At 46.3% G+C, this 19,817-nt stretch overlaps 1 protein-coding gene across 2 annotated transcripts in view; it reads right to left on the bottom strand.

Annotated features, from left to right (window-relative positions):
- Nucleotides 1-19,586, bottom strand: part of pak4 (p21 protein (Cdc42/Rac)-activated kinase 4) — a 112,629-nt gene extending 93,043 nt beyond the window's left edge. The window contains exon 1 of one of the 2 annotated variants that reach the window (XM_067974976.1): nucleotides 19,504-19,586. The gene's annotated coding sequence lies outside the window, so the exon portion shown is untranslated. The remainder of the gene's footprint in view (nucleotides 1-19,503) is intronic. The other variant, XM_067974978.1, reaches the window with a different exon arrangement.
- Nucleotides 19,587-19,817: the final 231 nt, after the last annotated feature.

Raw genomic sequence — 19,817 nt, 5'->3', positions numbered from 1 at the left:
CCCATCTCCCTCTCGGCTTTTTTTTTTATATAGAAAGGGACAACATGGAAGTGTTTATTTCTGGGATGTAAATGTTGCCAGAGCCCACACAGCTGTGGCCTCAGGGTGGTGACACATAAGCTCTTAAGAGTTGGCAATTACGCTCTCGTTACCTATAACTCAACCAGGATCCCAAGGATTTTAGGGGTGGGGGAGGGGGGGGGGGGAAGATGACGAGGAGACCAGGTTAGCAATTGCCTTAGCGCTTAGTTTTTAGGAATACCGCTACAAATAACGTGCCGCCCTCCCCAACCCCCATTTCTTCAGAATAAGTTAAAGCAAAACATCTGTACGTTGAAACAGATCCTCCCCCTGTTAAATATAAAAGAATCAGATACCTTAATCTGTCTGTCCCCACCTTCTTCCAGCCCATCTCTCAAGAGACTCAGTGAGCGGACGTCGGTGTGCTGGGGAGTGGAGTCAGGACCAAAGCCCTTGCAGGGAAGGATGAATGTTATTTCACTTCTTCTTCCTCCTACTGAAGGTACTGTCTCATGTTGGGGCAGGGGTCCAGCAGCTTTTCAATACTTCACTCAGATGGCCATCGTTCAAGTGAGCCTGGAAAGTGGACGTCAGCAGGCTATTCAACTGCAGAGGGCATCGCAGACTTGACCCAACATCGACACTTACACCCTTCCCATCACGGTCATTGATTATTGACCAGGAAAAAGAACCCTGCTGGTATTCCCTCTGTAGCCAATGGGCAGTGAGAAGCCAAATTCTAACATCTTTATTGCCATTGCACACAAGGTCAGCTCACTCAGCATGGACGGGATATCAAACTTGGAGACCTTCTGGTCTGGGAGAATCTTGAGCTTCTCAACCTTGAAAGGAGGCAACTAAAAGGTGATCTTAATGAACTTATATAGCAGCTTATCCACATCCTCAGGACATCTTAAAGCAGAATTACTCTTGAAGTGCAGTCACTGTTGTTTTGTAGGCAAATGTGGCAGCCAATTTGTCCCACAAACTGCAAATTAAATTAACTTATCCCTTTTTAAAAATAAGTGAGATTACATTAAGTCAAGGCTCTTGAGCTCTGACCAGAATCTTTGCCCTTCTTCTCCCCTTTCTCAAGGTGCCGACCCTTGCTGGAGCACATTCACACGGCCACCCTCAGTACCTCGTGCAAATGGTCATTCTACATACGTGAGACTAGACAGTGATTTTCAGGGCATCCTGTTCTCACCTATCAACCGCCCAAGTACAATACCTAGCAGCATTCGTAGGATAGGAAACAGGAATGGGTGGTTCATTCCTCATTCCCCCCCCAACCGAGCTCAGTGCGCCAAAGCCAATTGTAGCACTTTTACTGCTAACCAGTAGTGGAAACAAAAGCCCTGGAGTCACATAAGAAATAGTAGGATGCTGAGACAGAGGAGGGATGGTGAAAAGACACTTGGTTCTTTCTGAATGGATGGGCTGATTGGCCTTTTTCATCTGTATCTATCTTGTGATCTAACCATGCATACCCAACCTAGGCAGACAGGAGACTGACACTGGGTGTCCAAAATCAGAAACATTCCATTCTCCAGCACAGAGATCAGCTAAGTAGGCAAAGAACTGGAAACATTCCAGTGCTGTGTAGCAATTGTTCTAGACAAATTTGCTAGATGGACCATCGGGGAAGGGTGGGGTGGGGGGGGGTCAGCCTGTTTCCCTGAGGCTGTTTTTTTTGGAACATATACTTTTTATAACACAAACATAGCGATAATAAATCCAATAGGGAATTCAGGAGAAACTTCTTTACCCAGAGAGTGGTTAGAATGTGGAACTTGCTCCCACATGGAGTAGCTGAGGCGAATAGCATAGATGCATTTAAGGAGAAGCTGGATAAACACATGAGGGAGAAAGGAATAGAAGGATATGCTGATAGGGTGAGATGAAGTAAGGAGGGAGGAGGCTCGCGTGGAGCACAGGCATAGATCAGTTGGGCCAAGTGGCCTGTATCTGCGCTGTACATTCTACAATTCAGTGTGTTTCAATCCATAACACTTTTTAAAAAATGCCTTTTGTATGCGTGAAAACTTTGGTGGTCAGGAGTGGGGATGAGAGCTGTGAGCACCTTTTGTTAAAATTCCCAGGAGTCCATGAATTGTAATTTTCAGATTGCAGTACAACATTGATTTCAACAGACAGTTTTATGATTTCTGCAGTATGGGCTGATTCTTTTTCCCTGCCACTGATCAGCAGGGAATTAGTTTCTTCCTGGTTCAGCAGCTGTGCAGCAGGCTTAAATCGAACCCTATACCTACCCTTCGAAATATTCCTACTTGCACTGGTTGCTGGTCTCTCCCCATCTACTTGGGGAAGAGAAAAAAAGAGAGGAGAAGCAGTTCTGAACTTTAATATTGGAAGATTTTTGAGTCTTTCTATTCTTAAATTCCACATTCCACTGCAGCACTCCATAAATCCAACGTGGTTCCCCTCAGTCGCTGCTTCAGAGATGCACACACACTGATCGTGATCCAGCCGCTTGCCCTCGGACAATGAGAGAGTAACCGCTGACTGCTCTCGCACATGCTGGCAGAAGCCTGAAAGTAGTATGAGCAGCCTCTCGTTACATGTCCCCAGGAGAGCAACATGGGGCTGAGAAGAGGGGGTTGGGGGGGGGGGGGGGGGGGGGGGTGCGTATTCTTAAAAAACCATGAAAACAAATGCCTTCTGCTCCCATGAAACCTTCTCAAGTTAAACCATCTGTTGAAAAACTCATTTCTCGGAGGAACACCTGCAGTAGATTATATTTCAGTGCTCAACTATCTGAACATTAGGCCATTTTATGTGGCAGTTTCAACACCACATGTTGTAAAGATTATAAAGGGAATACTGCACAGTGTCTAACACATTCCACCATTTTGTGTTCTCACAAAGGAAAAGACCTAAGTGCATTGATGAAATCTTGACCACAAGTGTAAAAAAGTGGCCTACTTCTGTCTGTAAAACAGACCAGCGACTTTCAGACTGACTAATAACAACTTGCTTTTGTATAGCACCTTTGACGTAGTAAAACATCCCAAGGCGCTTCACTGGAGTGTAATCAGACAAAAATTGACACCGAACCACATAAGGAGACATTAGGACTAGTGAACAAAAGTTTGGTCAAAGAGGTAGGTTTTAAGGAGCATCTTAAAGGAGAGAGGTGTAGAGAGGCAGAGAGGTTTAGGGGGGGGAATTCCAGAGCTTCGGGCCTAGGCAGCTGAAGGCACGGCCGCCAATGGTGCAGCGATAAAAATTGGGAAAGTGCAAGAGGCCAGAATTGGAGGAGCGCAGAAATCTCAGAGGGTTGTAGGGCTGGAGGACGTTACTTCTTTTTCCTTGTAGTTATTTGAAATATTGCAATCCAAAATCTGGGAAGCGCAATGTGTTACCACACTGCCCTTTCTCTTCTAAGGGATGGGATTGAAACCAGGCCAGTATGGTACAATAAAGGTTTTATTTTTCTGCTGACTGTAAAGGTCCTACAAGAAATGAGGTTGAGGCAATCTCAACCCAGTTCCTCAACACAATTCATAAGTCATTTTTATATTGTTCTTTTAATTCAGATTTCTGGCAATGTTCATAGAATCAGAGAAAGGTTACAGCACGAAGGATGCCATTTGGCCTATCGAGTCCATGCCAGCTCTATGGAGCAATCCAGCTAGCTCCACTCCCCCGCCCTATCCCCGTAGCCCTGCAAATTTTTTCCTTTCATGTACTTATCCAGTTCCCTTTTAAAAGCCACGAATCTGCCTCCACCACCCACCCTGGCAATGCACTGCAGATCCTAACCACTCGCTGCGTAAAAAAGTTTTTCCTCATATCACCTTTGGTTCTTTTGCCAATCACGTTAAAAATCAATGTCCTCTGGTTCTTGACCCTTCTGCTAATGGGAACAGTTTCTCTCTCTCTATTCTTTGTAGACCTAACATGATTTTGTATACCTCTATCAAATCTCCTCTCAACCTTCTCTGTTCCAAGGAGAACAACCCCAGCTTCTCCAGTCTATCCACGTAACTAAAGTCCCTCATCCCTGGAATCATTCTAGTAAATCTTTTCTGCACCCTTTCTAAGGTTAATGCTGGATTTTTTTTTAAAAAGTGAACACTTTTTTGTTAAAAATACAAAGATATATAAAGTACCCAAATAAACAACCTTACTTCAACTGTACCTCCCAACCCTGCAGCTGACTGGAGATAGTGGCCAAAAGATGTTGGTGGTACCAAAATGTTGGTTTGTCTATCATGTTTTTGAAATGTATTCAAAACTTGCAGACTCATAATACATATTTAAGAATGGTTTCTCTGGCAGTCAGGTGTTGAGAGTAAATGACTCATTAGACAGCCAAGAGACTGCTATTCATACATAACCTGCTTAGTGATAAAAAAAAACTTTGCTTTACAGTTGAGGTGGAACTCTTTGATCTTGGATGCTGAAACAACAACGACTTGTATGTATATAGCACCTTTAGAAAGGACCTAAGGCACCCCTGGAGCATTAGACAAAATTTGACACCGAGCCATATAATAGAGAAATTAGGTCAGGTGACTGAAAGTTTGGTCAAAGGGGTAGGTTTTAAGGAGGATCTGATAGGAAGAGAGAGAGGTAGCGAGGCAGAGAGGTTTAGGGAGGGAATTCCAGGGCTTAGGGCCTAGGCAGCTGAAGGCACGGCCGCCAATGGTGGGGCAATGGAAACCCTCTTTTGAAAGTCCTGCGGTTTCCCCACCATGCACTTAAATTCTCTGTTTCACATCTGAAAGGTGTTAAGTCTTTGCCATATAATGATTCGTCAGAAGTAATGTTCAAAGTTATGTTAAGGAATTGAATATTTGGGACTTTGTTTTGAAGTAACTTAAGCACTGAGGAAATCAAGTACTGTACTACTAGCTTCTCTCGATTCATTTCTGTCATCTGACTCTCAAATAAATTCAAAGATTAGTTTAGCCTGAACTTTAGTCTGGTAGTGTGGTATTTATCACCGTTTGAAATGGACAGAAAAATGTGGTAGGCAGCCCATGGAATCTCCGGTGTACCATACCCAAGTAAAAAAGGTCATTAGTCATGTGGCACGTCATACATAAGGTTGCAAGATTCAGTACATTGGAGAAGCAGATCAGCTTCTGAAAACTGTTCAAAGTTCAACAAGTTAAAAGCGTTAGGAGAAAACCCAAACACAGTAACACGTTTTACTGCAAATCTAACGACAATATATGAAGTTTGCTACACATAGCATAAACTCTATTAGGCGGCACTGTTCTGTGACGCAGTCATGCATGGAACTGCACACTTCTGCAACTGCATAGAGGTTCGTGAGCCCCAGGAGCCGTGGATCCCCATAGCAACACCATCATCAATATACTCGGAAGGAAATTCACTGCCTTCCCGTGGGCAACGCAACAGGAAATCCACTAATTAAATTGAAGGATTACATTACGATGCTTTGGACACCACTATACAAAAGACAAGTGCACACATATAATCATAAAAATAACACTCACTATCCCAATTCACTTTTACCAACCAAAGTCAACGCATGTCAAGACAGGCTGAATAATCACAATGGACCAAACAGTTGCTTTGTAAAGTCTAAAACTGGAAATGTGATTACATTAGGTGTGACACATTCATTAATGAGAACCTAAAGCACTACAGATGAACAACAATAAGTCTGACTCATGCCAGACTCCTGTCTGGACCTGTAGGTAAATTGGTTATTTTCACCCTTACCATGGTTTTGTTTTCATTAGGTGGTGAAGAGAAAAAACTTCCTTTGTGGTACAATTCTCAGAAGCCCACTTTCACTGGAGCCTCAGCTTTTCTTGCCCTTTCACCTCCTCACATTTTCTCCCCCTTTCTGAAGGCAGTGACTCAGGCTGAGAAATGGCTCAATGGGGTTCATCACTCCTTTGGCGTATTACCCATTTCCTTACACAAGAACCTGGGCAATGTGTAACGGGCTAGTCAACTGCATCCAATCCTATCCACACTTACACTTCCAACAGGGTTTACTGGCTAGCAATTGAGGGGGGGGGGGGGGGGGGGGAGGTGAGAGAAGGAATCCTGGGTGATTCTGCCCACCTTACCCCAGGGGAGCTGAAGCCAACTGTTGCACCTCAATTTTGATCAACTAACTCAGCAAAGACCTGGGAGTCAAACCTGGGATCTTCCTGCTCTAAGTGGCTCATGACCACCCAAGGAGTGCACTTGCCCGCTGAGCTAATAACCATGGAAGTTTACAGAGCAGAAGGAAGATATTTGCCCCATCACATCTGTGACTTGTTAATGTTGTTGCCTCATTGACATATAAATCCTACATGGAACACCAAGACACAAGCTTGAGATGTATGAAAATTAATGGGAACACTGATCCTACCATTTATATAGGAACAGGGATAGGCCGTTCAGTCCCCAAGCCTGTTCCACCATTCAATGAGATCATGGCTGATCTGTATCCTAACTCCATTTACCCGCCTTGGCTCCTTATCCTTGTCTAGCAAAAATCTATCGATCTTTGATTTAAAATTATTAATTGAGCTATCATCTACTGCTCTTTAAGGGAGAGTGTGTCACACTTTGCATGAGGTAGTGTTTCCTAACTTCTCCCCTGAATGACCTGGCTCTGATTTTAAAGTTATGTCCCCTTGTTCTAGACTCCCCCACCAGCAGAAAAAGTTTCTCTCCATCTACTCTAACAATTCCTTCCAAAATCCCCCGTATACATTTATATTCCAGGGAATACAAGCCTATGTATACAAGTTTATGTATTCTCTCCTCATAATTTAACTCTTGGAGTCCTGGTAACATTCTAGTGAATCTGCACTACACTCCTTCCAAGGCCAATATATCTAAAGTGTGGTGCCCTGAACTACACACGGCACTCCAGATGTGATCTAACCAGGGGTTTGTACAGCTGTAGTAAAACTTCCTCCCCTTTATAATCCAGCTCTCTTGTTATAAAGGCTAACATTCCATTAGCCTTTTTGATTATTTGTTGTACCTGACTACTACATTTTAGTGATCTGTGTACATGGATTCCTAAATCTTTTTGGATCACCACTGTTTCTAGCTTTTCACCATTTAAAAAGTACTCAGATATAGCTCCCTTAACAACATCAGAACATCCAAAGCACTTCACAGCTAACGAATCACTTCCGTAGCGTAATACCTGTTCTTATAGGCACATGCGGCAGCCAACTTCCGCACACAAGATCGAATAAATTGCACAAGATGAATGACCAAATCTGATTTTTTATAATGTTGGTTGAGCGATGACTGTTGGCCAGGACACCAAGAGAACTCCCTGCTCCTCTTTGGAAAAAGTACCAGGGGATCTTTTGCATCCTCCTGTACATTTCATCGGACCACCAGCGATGCAGCACTCCCTCATCATCAGCCCAGATTAAGCGATCACGTTTCTGCAGTGGGTTCAAGCAAAAGATCCCATGGTCTAAATGTCAGCCTGGCATAGTTGGTGACACGCTTATGACTCGGAGGCGAGCGCCACCAACTAAGCAAGGCTGATGCTTAAAACTTTACAAGTGGCCTGCAAGGCTCCACGATAAATACTTAAGCAACTCTCAGACAAAAAGCTTGGAATCAGCAATCCCAGTGGTCAGGTTCACTGTCATTATGCACTGAAGGCAGCACCTACTAATCAGAAACTGATGAGATGCCATCACCAAGCCATTCAAATGCAAGCACGATCCAGCCCTGGTCCTGGTGTTGCCAAGATTGTTAAATGCTGATGAGGATCATTAACACCTACTGGAGATTTAACAACACCTGATGTGCAATTATCTATCTTTAATGGACACTTGCGAGAAAAAAAATAGTAACAGTTTAATCCTTTTTCTCACCTCTCTGCTACATTACAGTGTAAGGAATCTTACAACACCAGGTTATAGTCCAACAGTTTTATTTGAAAATCACAAGCTTTCGGAGGCTTTCTCCATTTCACCTGACGAAGGAGAAAGTTTCCGAAAGCTTGTGATTTTCAAATAAAACTGTTGGACTATAACCTGGTGTTGTAAGATTCCTTACATTTGTCAACCCCAGTCCATCACCGGCATCTCCACATCATGGCTACTATCGACATTACAGTGCAACGGCCCTGTTACCTCACCCATGTATGAGCCTTGACACAAAGAATCAGCTCAATATCTAACTCGCACCAAGTTGCTGGATAGCGATCAGGAGTAGGCACCCAGGCTGATTTTCCACTCCCTAACCCAGGGGGCAGAGACTAACTGCAGCACTCATAGCACAGCCCCAGTTGAGATTAACTACAGTGGGGGGGGAGGCTCCTTTTCTGTGTTATAGGCCTGGTCTCATGAGAGCAGGGTGGAAGCAGCTGAACAGACGGTCTCTGAATCTTAGTGATGAAGTCCATGGGCTCCTTGCACTTGTTGGAGGTGAGGGTGGAGGCGACAGGGTAGAGGGGTTTATGGAGGCGGCTGGTAGTGGAGAGGTTACATTTGTTCTCCGGCGAGAGAAGTCGCCTGCAGGAAAGAAAACTGTGAGCAGGTGGGTGGAAGGACCTTGCCAGTGAAAGGGTTAAATAAAACAGCACTTAGCACAATATTAATTAGTAAAATATTAAGTATCGGCTCACTCAGTGCTTTGTGCAACTGTGTAGAGCAGAGCACATTTATGAGGCATTCATCACTGGACAGATATGCTGGGATCGCTGAAGTTTGCAGTTAGAAATCAAGCCAAGCATGAGGTGACCAACACGTGGGTGTGAGTTGGGGGGTGGGGGAAGAGAAGAGCGTAGCATGTGCTTATGAATAAAGCTTTGTACTGACCATTTCCATCCTAACATTCAGCTGTTTGATCTTTGCAACTGCAGGGGAAAAAAAGCATGTAATGGGGGAAGCTGCAGCAAAAATAATTAAATATAACCGATGGTCTTAAGGTCAGAGGGAGGGAGTGGTATCAGGACAAGCCAAACACCCACACACGAGCTACAGCTACCAGACAACTATTGATTGAAGCTGCAACGCTCCAGATTTCACTTGAAAGCACTTCTCAAAATAGCCTCGACTTCGCTCATTAGATTAGCACAATGACCACTTCTCAAAATGAGATACGGGTGGGATAAAACATCACTCCCCCGGCAGGCAAAAAGCTGCTTTTACACGGGCGCTTGTTTAGTTCGGATTCCGGGGAGACCAGCGTACCGTGAGCAGGTGCTTACGCTGCTGAATCCAACTCCCTTATCCCAGTGGGGGAAATCACAGACAATGGCTTTTCTCGTGGGGCCAACGATTCTTCCATCAGGATACAGGACAGGGTTCGAGCACTGCAAAAAAAAGAGCTGGAGGGGGCTGGTGCACTGCTATCCAGAGCTCCGAACTACAGAGGTGCCCAACACACAAGTGCCCAGAGATTTCCTGCAGCCTAACATATGCTGCAACAACCCTGGATTAGCAACCGATGATTTATTCGTGAGCCGAAGCCCAAATTAGTGACACTGTCCAGGAGACAGCCCTGCTGGCAGGATCTTTGCTGTTGTATCCCGTAGAGTATTCTGGATTGACACAGAATGCTGACGTGCAGCTGGAGTAGCTCTTAGGTTCCTGGCTCGGTCAGAGGTCAAGCTTCAGTGCTGGTGAGTCATATCACATGGAGCCGATTTTGTACAAGGCTGACAGCCCAACCTCACTGTTCTGATGCTGTAGAGACGGGGCATCCAACCTTTGGAGCAAAAGGCCAGAGACATGGGCCACAACCACCGAATGGGCTGCAAATTATTGCATAAAAGACCCGTGTCCCCCCACCATGCAAATATTCAAACCTCACCTACAAAAAATTGGCTGCCTGTCCCTCATTTACGCTTTGTCTCCTCTTTTCTTGGTCTGTTCCCCACCTTCTGCGATAACCAGGCTTGGTCAAACCCACTTCCTCTCTCTTCTACCTCCTGGTCTGCTCCACAATTGGCCCTGGGATGTATTGAGTACCAAAAGGAGTACAGGCTCAGTGTTTAAACTGCTAAATCCGGTTTTCTTACTCCAGCTGCAGACTCGTAATGCCACGATAAATTTTAAAAAACATAGGTTTACAATCCTGCCAATGTGATGAGGGAGTTTTAAATGCCAGGAGCAGGCTCACAGAATCCAAACTGAACGATCACCAGTATAAGATAGGCTACATGCGCTGATGCCCGTCTCAGTTGCCAGGATTCAGGTGTACTCCCTCTCACCCTCCAGTGATTGACAGTGAAGGAATTCCACTGGGATGTAAAAAGAAAGACAGACTTGCATTTATATAGTACTGTTCACAACCTCAGGATGTCCCAAAGCACTTTTTAGCCAATTAAGTACTTTTAAAGTGTAGACACTGTTGTGATGTAGGAAACACGGCAGCCAATTTGTGCACAGCAAGATCCCACAAACAGCAAGATGATAACGACCAGATAATCTGTTTCAGTGATGTTGGCTGATGAATGAATATTGGCCAGAACTCCCCTGCTCTTCTTTGAAACAGTGCATTCCCTCAGTACTGCACTACAATGTCAGCCTAGGTTTTGTGCTCTCAAGTCTCTGGAGTGGGACTTGAACCCACAACCTTCTGACTCAGAGGTGAGAGTGCTACCCACTGAGCCACAGCTGGCACCTAGCGCTATTCGAGCCTCTACAATGTGAGTGAGAGCTCCATCAGTTAGCTCTTGGGTAGATTTTAAACAGAACCTTGCAACTTGCACCTTGGACACTGGGATCCTCCCATTTCCCATCAGTATTCCCTCACTCACTGGAAGGAGAGCAACAGCACTGAATCTCAGCACCAGCTTCAGGCAAGCTGGAACAGACAGGCAGAGGGCAGGGACCTGGAGGCAGCTCTATAGGGTATTCTCACAGATATTGAACTATCCGCCTCGGTTACTTCAGTGGCAGCTACTGATTCACAGAGAGTTAAACTGTGCTGTACGTGTGTATCTGGGGCAGTGAAGCATTGCAGGAGCTGGAGCCTTGGGCCCCGAGTCTGACAACATCCTGTGATCCCGGTCCTGTTCCCACAGTCGGCTGAGCTTTCCAGGTGATTAAATACAACGCTAAAGTTGATGTCATTATTTCCCAGTAACGTAAAGGAAATGAGAAGATAATGTTATTTTTCAAGTCAGGACTGATTTTGGAAGCGATTTACTGGCACGGGGACATCTTGTGCACACTGCCCTGATCTCCAGATTAAAAACTGTCAGGATTAGGGACTGCTGCGTGACACCAAGAGATTTCTGTTCTGCGCTTCTGCAAAACACGACTGTCTGTGCAAGCTGGGATTAGATAGGGTGAGCTGAAGTACGGTGGGAGGAGGCTCGAGTGGAGCATAAACACCAGCACGGACCAGTAGGGCCGAATGGCCTGTTTCTGTGCTGTAAATTCTATGTAAACTGATTTTCATTTAACAGTGACCAGATTACCCAGCAAAATGGCAGATAACTTTCAGCCTCCTTCAAAGCCAGAATGCCAGAGCTGTCAAATGAAAGTCAAAGACATGCCGAATATTATGGCAAGCTGATTCAGAGCGGTTCGGAGCAATTTGACTTTATTTTATGCTGAGTGTTGTTAGGACATACAATACCTTACCAGAAACAATGGAGGAAACAGAATCCACAGTAGCTTTTGAAAGGGGAGTGGATAAATATTTGAACTTTTTTTTTAAAAAAAGGTGTGGGGAAAGAGCAGGAGAATAACTTTTTCCAGAGTCCAGCCTGGCACGATGGGCCAAATGGCCTCCTTCTGTGCTGTAAAATTCTATGACTCCAGGTGGGTCAGATTAAAGCACTGTTACTGTGGGATAACTGCAGGATATTATAAACCCAAAGGTGAGCCCCGTTAATGGCAGAGCCACATACAGTGTATTACTGAGTCATAGAGACTAGAAGGGCACAAAGCTCAGAGCAGAGTCTGTGCACTGCAGATACTTTTGGCACCAGCACCTGGGGTTAGCGCAGTGGGGAGGGGGGAGAAAAGAAAAGAGCGTCAGCCAGGGTTCTAGCAAACCCAGCTAGAAAGCGTATACATAGATCTCGGGTAAAGGCTGGACTGGGTTAGAATCCACGTCCTGCACAGTCGAATGGGCCACTGACACTTTCTAGGCTCATTAAGAACGGCCACTCGACAAACAATCAGAGCGCTGCTGGAACCCTCTCCTCACAGAGGGGAGAAAGTAAATCTTTTTATATCTACAGGTGCTTTTAAATGAATAGCCACCATAAGCTTAACTGAATTCAGTGTTAGACTGAAATAGCCTTTCATTTTTGTGCAATTTAAAACCAGCTCCAAAGTAAATGGATTCCAAAGAGATGGATTATTTTGTAGTCTGATCCCAGCCCCTGCTGTTTCTGCCTGTCACGGGGACAGCACATGTGCTGGGCATGTTATCTAGGGCTGTCTGGCAATGTGGTGAATGTAAACAAAAGGGAGATTAAATTCAGGCCTTTAACGGCCTACTGTCCCAAAAAACCAGCCTCCCTATAATTAAAACGCCATTACCTCCATTTACAATCCTGGCTTTGCTTGCTGTGGATTCCAAAGAAAAATAAACTGCAGCCATTTATCAATCCAGGTGTTCACTCTTGGAAAAAGAGCACTGCATCAAATGTCACTTTGATCTCGAATTATAAATCCCTGGCAGCGCAGTGCTATCTTGGCAAGACATTGGCACCTTTATATTTTAGTGTTGGCAGGCTCAGTGAAAGTAGCACTCTTACCAGAGTCAGAAAGTCGCGCGTTCAAGCTTCACTCCAGGATTTGAACATACAATCTAGGCCGACACTTCAGTGCAACGCTGAGGGGGTGCTGCATACTCTATCAGAAATGCTTTCTTTCAGATGAGACATTAAACCAAACCGAGGCCCCGTCTGCCTGTGCAGGTGGACGTAAAAGATTTTGTGGCACTATTTGATGGGCGGGGAGGTCTCCTGCTGTCTTGGCCAGCAGTCACCCCTCAGCCACCAAAAACAGATTAACTGTTCAGTCATCTCATTCGCTGCCTGTGGGACCTTACTGTGCATGAACTGGATGCATGTTTGCCTACAAAACAAGTGACTACACTTCAAAAACTAATTAACTGGCTGTGAAGCGGTTTGGGGCATCTGGGGGACGTGAAAGGAGCTGGAAAAATGCAAATTCCTTCTTTCCAGTTCATTTTTTTGTTTGTTCTGGTCTTGGGCCAGTGACCACCTTGTGCCATTCCCACATTTATACTCCGCTGAATTCTACCCCACGTGTAGGCATCGTGACACTTTCACACAGCAGGAAGGTCAGGCAATGCCTGGAGTCGGGACGGTCCTGTGCTATTTTGCCGCACAGCTCAAGCACACAGTTACAGGGAAGTGGCTCAGTGTGTTCAGCAAGTCAACGTGGAAGGTCAGTGTTCCGATAGCAGGTCGGGAGAGGTGGGAAAAATTGCAGCCATCGGAGAGAGAACAAGTTTGCCATGAGTTGTATTTTAATATCACAAAAGCTTCTTCGTGTTGGTCCAAGCAACAACAACTTACATTTATATAGCACCTTTAACATAGTAAAATGTCCCAAGGCCCTTCACAGGAGCATTATCACACAAAAAGTGATACCAAGCCACATAAGGAGACGCTGGGACAGGTGACCAAAATCTTGGTCAGAGAGGTAGCTTTTAAGGAGGAGAGAGGTGGAGAGGTTTAGGGAGGGAATTCCAGAGCTTAGGGCCTAGGCAGCTGAAGGCATGGCCGCCAATGGTGGAGCAAAGGGAGAGGGGGATGCAGAAGGGGCCGGAGTAACTCCCCAATCTTGGCTGTGCCACCAAGGGTAGGCAGTTTCCCACAAGAAGGGAGGGGAGAAAAGGCTGGTCCCACTTGGCACTGCTGTTTTAGCAGCCAGAGGTCTGGAAACCAGTCACTTGCCTGCCCTCACAGCCGGGAAATACTACATGACATGGGATGTTCTGTTACCTTAATCCAGTCAACTGCCTCTATATCACAAGTTCCCTGAAGGCTCAGTCGGTATAGTATCCACGTGACCATACAGAACAAGGCGGCCCAGGGTACAATTCCCACTCTGTGATGAATATACCAATCTCAGGGGCTGCAATTAGCCTCAATGCTCCTGGGCCACCAAAGGAGAGGAGTAAGGGATGAAATCAGCCAGCCTGCTAAATGGCTATCGAATAGAGAGTCTATAAAACCTCGCCCAGCAACTTTCCATAACAAAAAAAGAGCAAACCAAGTTTGCTCATTAGCAGTCAGATATCCTCGGTCAGTGCGAATTTCCCATCTTTTATTTTATGGAAATCAGAACTGAAGGAAGAAAAGGCTGCCTCTCATCCACATTAGAAATTTAGAACTTTTGGAATTAATTGGGAAAACATTCTACATTTAGGAAACGTCCTGTAATCGGGGATTAATATGGTCCTATTCTCTTGCCCTTTCCCTCGAAAAGGGCACACACTGTAGGGCTGCACCTTGTAACGGCAGTGGGGCTATAGCAGAACACAAGCGCAGCGGTTTCAAACATGGCGCAATGCTGTTGTGATTTCCTATCTTAAGACAACTGCAAAAACACAGATGAAAGAAAGTTAAACAACAAAAAAAAACTTTGCTTGTGCCCCATTCAGCAACATTTCATTTGGCACTTCCCCTCCCCATGAGATGAACAAATGTGCCTAACTGCAGTTCCCATCAACTTTTAATGCAAACAGAAACCCAGACCAGGGACTGTTATCCACCCACCACTTAAACCCGGCCACTCTGAAACATTCCAAGATGCCCCACCTCGAAGCACAGCTGCACTAACTCGAGCCCTTTCGCTCCACACAGTAAAACCACAGCCGCACCTCCCCGCCCCTGGTCATTAAGGTCACGTCCCAGTTGTCCATAAATCTCCCAATGTTTGTTGTGTTCAGGCTGGGCCTCTCTCGGACACTTCCAAAATGGCAAACTTGGCCACTATTTTAAACATGAAAATATTTAAATCTCCTGCACTTCTCCATTATAATTCCTACTGTATATCTTTCCGCCTGTTTCATTAGCCTAGTCTAGGGATCTCCAAATTACCACTCATGGCCCACAAGCAGCCCCCGAGCCCTGGAAAATCAGCCCACGCACTCGTCCTATTTGCACTTACATTTCTCACTCACTGGTTTGTCTTATTTGAATTGCCTGCAGGCTTGGAAAGGGGTACTTCAGCTCCTCTGGCCCACTGGTGCTTAAATCCTAGTTCAGAACACCCTGATCATTAGGGCCTGCAGTTCGAGACAAGACACAAATTAAACCATGGGAATTAAAGCTCTGTTTTCGGTCCCCGGGGATCTGTGGTATTGCACCTATGCAGCTCTCAGAGTTTAAAAAAAAAACTTGGGACACTTTCAACCGCACCTAACTCTTGGTCAAGATAACAAGAAACTGACGAGATAAAGGGAGGGAAGGTCAGAGATAGAAGGGAAAAGGGCATAGAAAGTCTTCAAAGAAAAACAGAAAACACAGTAATCAACCAGTATGTCACGGGCAGTGGAGAGAGCAGAGGGGGGCAGTTGATGTTTCGGGTGTGGACCCTTCAAGACCCCTTTTCTCTCTCTGCCTCCCACTCCATTCCTTCCTCTTTTACTGCCTCTGTTTTCTGCCCCATTCTCACCACTTTGTTCTCTTTCCAACTCCTTTTCTGTCCCCTTACTTCCCCAGCTCCACCCCCCACCTCACTGCCTCCCTCTCCCACCCGGTCCTTTCTGCCTCTGCAGCTCAGCTCCCTCGCTCTACGTCTCTCAGCTCTCCCTTTTATTCTTTCCCTATCCTCTTTTGTACCCCAACTCCTCCTTCTTCGAGAATATAGGAACAGGAGTGGGCCAGTCAGCCTGTGCCGTCATTTTTTCTAATCACAGCAGCTCTCTATCTTTTTAAATCACAATTCCCCGCCCTTTCGTCATATCCCTTAATACCCTGACTTCCCACCTTCCTATTTCCTTTTTAAACACCTCCATTGATACTGCATTGACTGCCTTCCACAGTTAATCTTTTGTGTGAAGAATGTTTTATGGATTCAAAGTTAGCCAGTTTAGTTCACATTTTAAGATGCTGTCCCCTTGTTCTGATTCCCTTATCTACCCTGTCAATTCCCATTATTATTATTCGATCATCCCCTGAACCTCCTCACCTTGAGGGAATATTATCTAACCATTGACAAAGCTTGGACTGGGCTTTTATTGACTTATACGTCAGACCTGGCTCAGTGGTAGCACTGTTACCTCCAAGTCAGAGGGTCATGGATTCAAACCCCACTCTCGGAAGTTGTGCAAATAACAACAACTTGCATTTATATAGCGCCTTTAATGTAGTAAAACGTCCCAAGGCGCTTCACAGGAGTGATTATCAAACAAAACTTGATACCGACCTACATAAGGAGCTATTAGGGCAGGTGACCAAAAGCTTGGACAAAGAGGTAGGTTTTAAGGAGTGTTTTAAAGGAGGAGAGAGAGGCGGGAGAGATTTAGGGAGGGAATTCCAGAGCTTGGAGCCTAGGCAGCAGAAGGCACGGCCGCCAATAGCGGAGCCAATCAGAGACGTGCAAGAGGCAAGAATTGGAGAAGCGCAAAGATCTCGGAGGGTTGTAGGGCAGGAGGAGGTCACAGAGATAGGGAGGGGGCGAGGCCATGGAGAGATTTGAAAACAAGGGTGAGAATTTTAAAATCGAGGCATTCCCGGACCGGGAGCCAATGTAGCACCTGGGCGATGGGAGAACGGGACTTGGTGCGAGTTTGGATACGGGCCAGCCAGGAGAGCATTGGAATAGTCCAGTCTAGAGGTCACAAGCGCATCGATGAGGGTTTCAGCAGATGAGCTGAGGCAGGGCGGAGACAGGTGCTGTTACGGTGGTGGAAGTAAGCGGTCTTGGTGATGGAGTGGATATGAGTTCAGAAGCTCACCTCAGAGCCAAATAGGACACCGAGGTTGCGAATGGTCTGGTTCAGCCTCAGACAGTGGCCAGAGAGAGGGATGGAGTCAGTGACCAGGGACAGAGTTTGTGGCAGGGACCAAAGACAATGGCTTCAGTCTTCCCAATATTCAGTTGGAGGAAATTGTTGCTCATCCAGTAATGGATGTCAGACAAGCAGTGTGACAAATGAGACACGGTGGAGGGGTCGAGGGAGGTGGTGGTGAGGTAGAGCTGGGTGTCGTCAGCGTACATGTGGAATCTGATGTCGTGTTTTCAGATGATGTCGCCAAGGGGGCAGTATGTAGATGAGAAATAGGAGGGGGCCAAGGATAGATTCTTGGAGGACTCCAGAAGTAACGGTGTGGGAGCGGAAAGAGAAGCCATTGCAGGCGATTCTCTGGCTACGACTGGATAGATAAGAATAGAACCAGGCGAGCGCAGTCCCACCCAACTGGACGACAAAGGTGAGGCGTTGGAGGAGGATGGTGTGGTCAACCGTGTCAAAGGCTACAGACAGGTCGAGAAGGATAATCGAGGCTGACACTCCTATGGCAGTACTGAGGGACTGCTGCACTGTTGCAGATGTTGTCTTTTGGATGAGAAGTTAAAACGAGGCCCCGTCTGCCCTCTCAGGTGGGCGTAGAAAAAACCCATGGCACTATTTGAAGAGCAGGGGAGTTCTCCCCGGTGTCCTGGCCAATATTTATCCCTCAACCAACATCACTAAAAACAGATGATCTGGTAATTATCACATTGCTATTTGTGGGACCTTGCTGTGCACAAATTGGCTGCTGTGTTTGCTACATTACAAACAGTGACTACACTTCAAAAGTACTCAATTGGCTGTTAAACACTTTGGGACGTGCTGAAGTCCCTTTCCTCATCTACCTCCGTAATACTTCTCCATTTAGAATGTACACTCATTCAAAACACACTACCTCACACTTTGTTAAACTGCATTGTTTTGCACACTCTCTTCCCACGTCCATTCACAATTTTCACCTCTCCTTCCCTAGTCACGATTTCTCCCAGCTCCTCATCTGGACATGATGGCACGAGATCTATCCTGGTTAAAATGCATACAATGCACATTTTATATAACATTTTAGTTACGACAGATTGAAACAGGTTTGGTTCTGCCTTTCTCTAGGTGTATAAATTCCCACAGCTCCAGATGAAGGCATCAAAATGTTAACTTAATTCAAGAATTTACTCCAGGCAGTGAAAACTTTTGACTGCCCCCCCTCCCTGTTGAACTCTGCTAATCAACTTATGGATACTTCATAAATCAATGGATAGGTTCATTTGTAGTTCCACATGGATTACCAGGCTGTCAATTACATATACTTGCAGGCCTCAAAGATTAAATACAGACATGCCAGCAATTGCATACCGGTCCCTTCTGTCAGCTTGGAAACAACCAGTTACCCCACAGAACCCCAACACCATGACTCTCAGTTTTGTTCTGTCCTGAAGGTGTGCAAATTGCTTCAGTCAGCTATCTGACAGTCCCATACCATAGCTCAATCTCTTCATAGAATCAGACTGCACAGGAGGCCATTTGGCCCATCATGCCTATGCCGGCTCTTTGAAAGCGCTATCCAATTAGTCCCACTCTCTCCTGTGATTTTCCCTTTTCCAGGACCTGGAAATCCACGGATCTCCATCCTCTCTGCTCCATTCCTAGCCTCTCCTCCCCAACCCCTCCAACCCAATCTCCTTTGTTTATCCATTACAATTTTTGTATTTATACTAATCCCTGCAAGCTTTACTTCTCTCTTCTTCCCTGTATCTCTGCTATTGAACCTTCCTTACCAGCCCCTCTGACATTGTACCTTCTGCTCCATCCCGAGAACCAAGGAAAATGTTCATTTAGCAGTTCTACCAAGTTCTCATCCTCTAATTATTTGTACCCTCCTGTTACCACTCTCAATCTACCGAAAAAAGCCTTTGCTATTACCCACACCATTTCCAAGTTTCTTTTTTCATACCCACTCTGTCAGCTCATTATTTTCTTGACCTCCTTTTGCTGCTTGTTATAATTCCCCCGGCCCCATCTCCCGAACCCCTCCTCCACCATTTCCCAGTCCTTGCTCCCTCTGCCCCACTTCCCATTCCCTCCATCCCACTTCCCCTCCTCCCCATTCCCTCCTCCCCATTCCCTCCTCCCCCCCTCCTCATTCCCTCCTCCCCCCCTCCTCATTCCCTCCTCCTCATTCCCTCCTCCCCATTCCCTCCTCCCCATTCCCTCCTCCCCATTCCCTCCTCCCACACAAACCTCATCCTTTTGTTTAAGGCTGGTTCTGTCCCCTCTTGTGGGCCGGTTGCACCAGCCCAGGAAGATCTCCAGCTTTTCTGGGCTCGGCACCGGTTTCATGATCCAGCACCTTCTTCAATTGTTGCACTCGGTTCATAACTTTACCAACAGTTTATCCCGGCCTGGTGCTTCCCTCGTATTCAAAGGGTTAAGCCCCAAAAACTTGATTTGTGATTCGCTCCGGGCCCGGCTCGACTCGACGCTACCCCGGACCGCATTCCAGTCCGGGAGGCTCGGCCCGGCCCGGCCCGGGGCCTCGCTCTCTCCTACCTGCCGCCGCCGGTCTTCACCTCACGGTTTCACCGCCACATCCGAGAATTCTCCAACCGCACGCGCCGCATCCGGGCAACCAAATCACCAGGGCGACAGGAAGATACCACCGCAACCGGGAATGGGGGGGGGGGGGGAGGAGGGAGGGGAAGATACCACCGCAACCGGGAATGGGGGGGGGGGGGGGAGGAGGGAGGGGAAGATACCACCGCAACCAGGGGGGAGGGAAGGGAAGATACCACCGCAACCGGGGGTGGGGGGGGGGAGGGGAAGATACCAAGAGGATCAAAAATTCACCAAATGTGACCCTCCTG

Source organism: Heptranchias perlo, chromosome 41 (genome assembly GCF_035084215.1).
Source record: "Heptranchias perlo isolate sHepPer1 chromosome 41, sHepPer1.hap1, whole genome shotgun sequence".
NCBI lineage: Eukaryota > Metazoa > Chordata > Chondrichthyes > Hexanchiformes > Hexanchidae > Heptranchias > Heptranchias perlo.
This window is presented reverse-complemented; position numbering and strand designations above follow the sequence as displayed.